We start from the raw sequence: 8,170 nt of genomic DNA, 5'->3' as shown, positions 1-8,170 counted from the left end.
CGAATCCCACGTTGCCATGAGCTGTGGGTAGAGGAGAGTGAGAAGGAGAGGGAGGGAGGGGGAAGGGAGAGATCCTCCATTTATGGAACTGGTTTCCTTGTTTTGAGATGACGTCGCTTTGGTGAAACAGTTGTCAGATGGCCTCTCAAAAGGCGGTGATGTGGATGGGCTCCCCGAACCAGGCCCACAGAAACCAAAGGAACGAAGGGGTTAATCCTTGGAGCCAGAGTTCCCTCCTCTGAAACTGAAACCAAGCTCAAGCCCGGGAGTGCTGGTGTGTTGGAGCCAGAGACATTGTTACAGCTAAAAGCTACTTTGAAATAGTCTCCATTAGGTTATGGCTTGCCTTGGCCCACGAACTTATGACTAATGACTACTGTCGAGTCAGAGTTGTAGTGAACCTGGTGTTTTCTCTACCCTTGAAACACTCCCTAAGGATTGCGCCCCCCCCCCCACCCCGTGGATGAGCAATCTTCACTCCGGAGAGAAGGTCAAAATGCCATAACCCCAAAGACACTAGAAACATTCCATGGACCACCTGACTCCAGCCTTGATGACTTTGAAATGGTCTATCCTAATCTCCTATCCAGGGAGAATGCAAGCACCCTGATGCTTCTAGACAGCTCCGCCACCCCCATGCCCACCATTAAGCTAAACCTATAGAACCCCTTGCTATCCCCTCTCAAGGGAGGACACAGTTTTGAGGTCCTTAGCCTGCTGTGGCCTCCTTAGCCTGGCAAAGCAATAAAGCTGTTCTTTATGCTTCACCCAAAACTCTGTCTCTGAGACTTAATTGGAGCTGGAGTACCAAGGCCGGTTTGGGCTGCCAAACTTTCCTGGAACTTTCAAACTGTTACATATGAAGAACGGAGCCGGTGACTCTGTGTGTGTGTGCGTGTACGTGTGAGAGAGACACAGAGAGACAGACAGAGACAGTGAGTGAGACAGAGAGAGACAGAGGGAAGAGAGAGGGAGAGGGGAAAGTCCCTTCAGTCTTTTGTTTTCTCGGTTTGTTTGTTTGTTTGTTTGTTTTGTCTTTTTGCCATTTCTTGGGCCGCTCCCATGGCATATGGAGGTTCCCAGGCTAGGGGTCGAATCGGAGCCATAGCTGCCAGCCTACGCCAGAGCCACAGCAACGTGGGATCTGAGCCGTGTCTGCGACCGACACCACAGCTCACGGCAACGCTGGATCCTTAACCCACTGAGTGAGGGCAGGGATCGAACCCACAACCTCACGGTTCCTAGTCGGATTCGCTCACCACGGAGCCATGACGGGAACGCCCCTTCAGTCTTTTGAAAGGCCCCTCTGAGAATGCCGTCAGGTGTTGGGGCCAACTTTCCGAGGGGCTCTTAGAGAAATGAACACAGGGTGATGGTTTCACTCTCAGAGACCATTTCTCTGATGTGTTCATCGAGGGACTCCACGGGCTTCCGTTTTCAGGGCCTCGGGACAAGCGATACGTGTTCTCATCCGCAAGGATGCCAGGTCCAAAGGGTGGGAGAAAATGGGAAACGCTGATGAAGAGAGTTGTAGCCAGAGATGGAAGGCAACTGGAAAAACTTCAGGATCCAGTCCAGTTTTCCAGCCACTGAGTTTCTGATTTCTGGAAGGATTTGGGTAGGGAGGAAAAGGTCAAGGATTCTCCATCCCTCTGACAGAGGTATAAGTTACAAAGTAGATGTACAACTTTTGAGAAAAAAACGAACAAACAAAGAAACAACCAAACAAACAATTTTTGTCCCTTTGTCTTTATCAGGAAAAGTGAAAGATGGAGAGAGGGAGGGAGGGAGGGAGGGAGGGAGGGTGGGTTGGATGGATGGATGGATGGATGGATTTGGGGGGCGGGGAGAAGATTCTTAGATCCTAATGACCCAATGCTTTCTCTAGTCCTGGGCCTTTAGGTGATATATCTATATCTATATATCTATATCTATCTGTATACACACACACACACACACACACACACACACACACACACACACACGTAGTTATTTTCTGTTTCTAGGGCTGCACCCATGGCACATGGAGGTTCCCAGGCTAGGGGTCCAATCGGAGCCGTAGCCACCGGCCTACACCAGAGCCAGCACAACGCGGGATCCGAGCCCTGTCTGCGACCTACACCAGAGCTCACGGCAACACCCGATCCTGAACCCAACGAGCGAGGCCAGGGATCGAACCCGCACCCTCAGGCCTCCTAGTCGGATTCGTCCAGCCATGACGGGAACTCCTACATATGTATATAGTATGCATATAGTATATCTTTTTTTAATGCCCACGCCCCAGCCCTATGGAAGTTCCCAGACTCACGGTCGAATCAGAGCTGTAGCTGCGGGCCTACCCCACAGCCACAGCAACGCGGGATCCTTAACCCACCAAGCGAGGCCAGGGGAGGGATCGAACCCACATCCTCACGGATCCTAGTCGGGTTCATTACCGCTGAGCCCTGATGGGAACTGCAGGGGACATCTTTTTTTTTTTTTTTTTTTTTTTTTTTAAGATGTAAGTTTGTTGTGGTTGTTGTGGTTGTTGGTTGTTGTTGTTGCTTTAGCTCGGCATACAGTGGGCTTGCTTACAATGTTGTGTTCGTTTCAGGTGTACAGTCAAGGGGATTCAGTGATCCATCTACATCCATCTATCCCTCCGTTCTTTTTCAGCGTCTTTTCCCCTCTAGGTGATTCCAGAATATTGGGCCATTCCTTCCTTGTGGGTGGGAACACCAGCGTGAAAAAAAACCATCACGGGGGAGTTCCTGTCGTGGCACCATGGAAGCGCATCCGACGAGGAACCTTTGCAGGGAAGGGTGTGGGTTCGATCCCTGGCCTCGCTCAGGGGGGCGGTAAGGATCCGGCAGGCAGTGCCGTGAGCTGTGGTGTCGGTCGCAGACGCGGCTCGGATCCCACATGGCTGTGCCTGTGGCGTAGGCCAGCAGCCGTAGCTCCGATTCAACCCCTCGCTTGGGAACTTCCATATGCCACGAGGGCAGCCCTAAAAAGCAGAGGGGGGAAAAGAAATCATGAGGGCGGGGGAGAGGGATCCATGAGGAGGATGGGATGAACATATACACACACAAAAGAGTCTCTATCCAATAGACGACGAACAGGGACCCCTACGCCACCTTCTGGAATCCAAACGCCAAAACCACAAAGCAGAGTTCCCGCCATGGCGCAGTGGAAATGAGTCCGACCAGGAACCATGAGGTTGCAGGTTCGATGCCTGTCCACCTCGCTCAGTGGGTAAAGGATCCGGTGTTGCCGTGAGCTGTGGTGTTGGTCCCAGACGCGGCTCGGACCTGGCATTCCTGTTTCTGTGGTGTAGGAGGTCAGCAGCTAAAGCCTCCGATTCGATCCGTCATCTGGGAACCTCCATATGCCGTGGGTGTGGCCCTCAACACACACACACACACACACACACACGCACGCACGCACGCACGCACACACGCACACGCACACGCACACGCACACACACACACACTCTGGAACCCCCTAAATGGGAGAAAACCGGACACAGTAGTTTTTTAGGGGTCCAGTCTCTGTGACAGGTGAGGATATCAGGCTTGCATCGAGGGAGGGAAGGCTTCACCCCACGCAGAAAACACACCCACCTACCCACCGACCGACCTTCCTTCCTTCTTTCCTTCCTTCCTTCCTTCCTTCCTTCATGAGAGAACAGTTGGATGACCCATCCTAAGTGTCGGTTGAATGAAGTCTAGTTACCAGGGTTCAGAGTGGGGGAGGGAGAGGGGTAGGAAGTCTGAAGCCTCTGGCGACTCTCCGAAATGTTCTCCCCCCAGGGTGACAGAGCCAGCAGGTCAGGCACTGCCTTCTCTAGAAACCTTCCTGCCCATGTCCAAGGGGGTGTGGGGGGTTGGGGGTGTGGGGCAGGGAGTGGGCCAGGGAGCCTGGAGAAACCCAGACCACCAAGCGGCCATTCTCCCATCGCCCCGACTGTTTGTTGAATGAACATAATGGACGTGATCCAAGTCTGCCACGCCGCCGCCGCCGCCGCCGCCGCCGCCACCACCACTTTCTCCATCATCTCCCCCACCCCCTTGCCTGCAGCCATCTTTGAAAAGGCTGCTGTTGTGGCTGCCTTTGCATGAAAGTGAGTGAGGACCCCTCCCTAATACGGAGTGTTTCAGTCCCTGGTGTCTCTGACAGCTCGCTCATGTATTGGTTGTGAACCATCTTGCCTTGAGGATTTGGAGGATTCGTGAACATTGCAGGAGCCATGGGAGCAGTGAAGTCCTTATCGCCAACCCGACACCCCCCCCCCCCAAATTTCGTGGCAGGGAGCACACTTTTCTTTCACCCAAGAGATTTATTTCCTGCTTTCTGAAGAGAGAAGGAAAGGAGGGTCAGAATGGTCCTCTGGTGTCTGGTGTCCTGTCCCTTTCATTGCACACACTCCTAGTGCCACTGCGGGAGGCACGTTCGGGGCGCGGGGTGGGGTGGGGGTGGGGGACCTGCTGCACGCACCCGCCCCTCACTTTCAAATGCGAAACTCAAGGAGGATGTGAATGTCCTCCATGCCACCGATCAGGTGAACGGGATGGCTTTCTAGGGAAATCCTGGTGTTTCCTTTCACTGCCATGACGAACACCCAGAAACAACCCTGTAAGTTCATACAACTTTGTCAGTCAACTGTATTCCAATAAAATGAAAAAGCAAGACACAGACACACCCACACGCACACACACACACACGCGCGCGCACACACGCACCCCAACCCAGAACCAAACACCCTCTCCTGAAATGGGGGGGCGGGCCCACCGGAGAATGAGCAAGAGAATTCCAGAGTCGGTAGGAAAGTGTCATCTGCAGCGGTGTGAAAAACCCCAAGCTCTTTTCTTCCTGTCAAGGTGAATAAACTTTGTTAATGGGAGTGGGTGCCCTCAGTGTGCCCTCCGAGAGGAAAGGCAGGGAGCATTTTCTCCCTGAAGAGCTTAGTGCTGTCATAGCACTGACGGACAGGATGAACGATCGGTGAGAGGTGGCAGCAGCAGTGGTGGCCGCCTGCACTGCCTGGGCGGATTGGAAACATAGACGAGCCACCAAGACTGCGTGTGACACCCCCGTGGGCCACCCCCCCCCCCCCCCGTCTGTACAGTGACAAGAGTCCTTTGGGGGAAAAGGGAGGGTGGGTGCTCTTCCAGTGTGTCTGTCTGCATTCACCAGGTGTGGGAGAGAAGACAGATGTTTGTTTCCACTATCGTTCGGAGGACTTGCCCAAGAGTACCACGTCCCCCCAAAGATAGCACCGGAAGAGAGATGCACGAGGTTTCTGAATGCATGCCGTGGGTGCTCCAGGCTGCCTCCAGGCCGCCCCCTCGCCCTCGCCCTCCCCCTCCCCCTTGCCAGAGGCAGACGTTCCTTGAAACAGCTGGCTTTGAACTTGGGCTTCTAGAGGAAGGTTTTTCTCCTGCTTTCAAGACGGGAAGAAGAGGGTGTCCGTCTCACATCCGTCCTTTCCAGAGGGCCCTGGATTCCAGATCCTCCACATGCCAGCGCCAAAGCCGAAGCGGTCGGTCTGGGGGTGCCCCATTCGGGTTCCCTCCCCACACACCTGCACGCGCGCGCGCACACACACACACACACACACACGCACGCACCGGGAACAGTGTGATCTCCCACGCCCCCGAAAAGCTTCAGAATGGCCTCAGTCCGAGGCAGTAGACCTATGTATGTCCTCACACCTGTTCAAATAATGTCTGCCCTCAGCCCCACCATCCCCTGCCTCTTTTAAGGACAAAGGCACTGTAGGTTTCCCTGGGGAAGGGAGACTCCATGGCATGTAAATCACAGTCTTAAGGAAAAGGATAATAGCATATGCCGGGGGGGGGGGGGGGGGGGGGAGAAAGAAGGGGGGGGAGGGGGGGGACCCGCGGTGGTGTGCTTGTGAGGGAGAGAGACAGAGACAGACAGGGAGGGACGGAGGATAGGCAGACAGTGAGAGGCAGAATCAGAGGGAGAAAGAGGAGGAGGGGAGAGAGACAGAGAAAGTGAAACAGAGCTAGGTATAGAGGACGCTGTGGCTGGGTCGGATTCTGCGTGTTCTCAGTGAAGTCGTCCTAAGGCCTCTGGAGGTCCAGATCACTGCTTGGGGCCGGAAGTCTGTCTGCCCTTCCCTACCCATCTGAAGAGCTGTGGTTTGGGCTTTCCAGCCGGGAACCCCTCTTTCTGCCTCTTTGTCCAACACACAAGGTTCGTGGGACCCAGAAATCCCATTCTGAGAGCACCCTAGGAACAGTCCTTTCCATACGGCGCAGGAGGCCCCTGTGCCAAGAGATCCAAAGTCTGGAGCCTCTGTTCTCCCCCCCCCCCCCCCTTCCCTCCACGGACAAAATCTTGCCTTGTATTCCTTTTTTTCTCAGGGACTCTGAAGGACATGTATCATTGTACAACCATGGGGAAGATGCTTCCATTCCCTCTGGAATGATGGATGTGGTCGCATGTCTCAAGGAGGCTCCAATTCTTTGAGCAGGACTCCCGATGGTGCCATCCCATCGTCCCTCCCCTCCCCTCCCCTCCGGCTCGCTCGGTCACGGTTCCCCTCCTTTTTCCTCCCCTCCAGGTTATCTTCAGGTCTGCCGCCCACTTGTAACTCCTCCCCCACTTGGAAGTGGCCTCTTCCGGCCCCGAACTTGGTCGTCCCAGGCCCACCCCGGGAGCCATCTGGCGGACCTTTTCGGAGACTATAAAAAGCAGCCTACGGCAGGGGGCGTCGCAGGACCAACGAACGCATCGGGATGGATCGCTGTGTGGCGACATGGATTCTCCAGGCAGGGCAGGCATAAGGCCTGGACTCTTTCCTCCTGGAGCCCATTTCTTCATCCGTGGCCTTGAAGACGAACCACGCCGACCACGGACCGTGGACCTTGGCCTTCACCTTTCATTTCCGAACGGCAGCCAGGGCATCCATTGTCACCACCGCGGAAAAGGTGTCCACAAAAAGGACAGGTGAGCACCTCCATGGCATGCAGTGTCATCGCCACCCCCACCCCGGCTTTAAAGGGTCCTCTTTCAAGTAATCACGTTGCCACAGCTGGGACTTGGATCGGATCCCTGGCTCCGGAACCCCATATGACCTGGGGCCGGCCAATGCATCCCTCCATAGCGTCCTAAATCCGTACATCGTTGATTCAGGACTTTCCCTCGTGGCACAGAGGAAACGAATCTGACCAGGAACCATGAGGTTGCGGGCTCCATCCTTCGCCTCACGCAGGGGGTTGAGACGAGGCTCAGATCTGGCACGGCTGCGGCTCGGGCGTAGGCCAGCAGCCGTAACTCCAGTTCGACCCCTAGCCTGGGAAGCTCCATAGACCGTGGGTGCGGCCATCCGAAGACCAACAAGAACCTCCTCACCGTCCTAATACAGGGACAGCAACGTTGTCACGGCAAGGGCGGCGGGGCGGCGCGGGCCAAATAAAATGCTATGCACCCAAGTGTTTGATTTCAATAGAGAAGAAAGAAATCACTAGGCCAGAGGGGAAGCTCAGAAAACATCGAACACAAAACGACACACCCTGTCCGGGAGACTCAGGCCCCGGAGAGAGGCAGTCAACGCGGTGCAGACACGACCCCAGCGAGTGAGTTGGCAGAGACGGACGGGCGGCCCCGGCATCAAGACAACCCCAGGGATCCCATCGAGGGCCACACGCACCCGGGCCCGAGTCGGCCGGGAGAGCTGGTCGACCCCGCGGGCCCTCGGACCCGGGCCCGAGTCGGCCGGGACAGCTGGTCGACCCCGCGGGCCCTCGGACCCGGGCCCGAGTCGGCCGGGACAGCTGGTCGACCCCGCGGGCCCTCGGACCCGGGCCCGAGTCGGCCGGGACAGCTGGTCGACCCCGCGGGCCCTCGGACCCGGGCCCGAGTCGGCCGGGACAGCTGGTCGACCCCGCGGGCCCTCGGACCCGGGCCCGAGACGGCCGGGACAGCTGGTCGACCCCGCGGGCCCTCGGACCCGGGCCCGAGACGGCCGGGACAGCTGGTCGACCCCGCGGGCCCTCGGACCCGGGCCCGAGTCGGCCGGGACAGCTGGTCGACCCCGCGGGCCCTCGGACCCGGGCCCGAGACGGCCGGGACAGCTGGTCGACCCCGCGGGCCCTCGGACCCGGGCCCGAGTCGGCCGGGACAGCTGGTCGACCCCGCGGGCCCTCGGACCCGGGCCCGA

The sequence above is a fragment of the Sus scrofa genome, chromosome 8 (genome assembly GCF_054392235.1).
Source record: "Sus scrofa isolate SSC_HxYL_T2T_F1_AM1 chromosome 8, Sscrofa_HxYL_maternal_Yorkshire_Landrace_v2.0, whole genome shotgun sequence".
Taxonomy (NCBI): domain Eukaryota; kingdom Metazoa; phylum Chordata; class Mammalia; order Artiodactyla; family Suidae; genus Sus; species Sus scrofa.
This window is presented reverse-complemented; position numbering follows the sequence as displayed.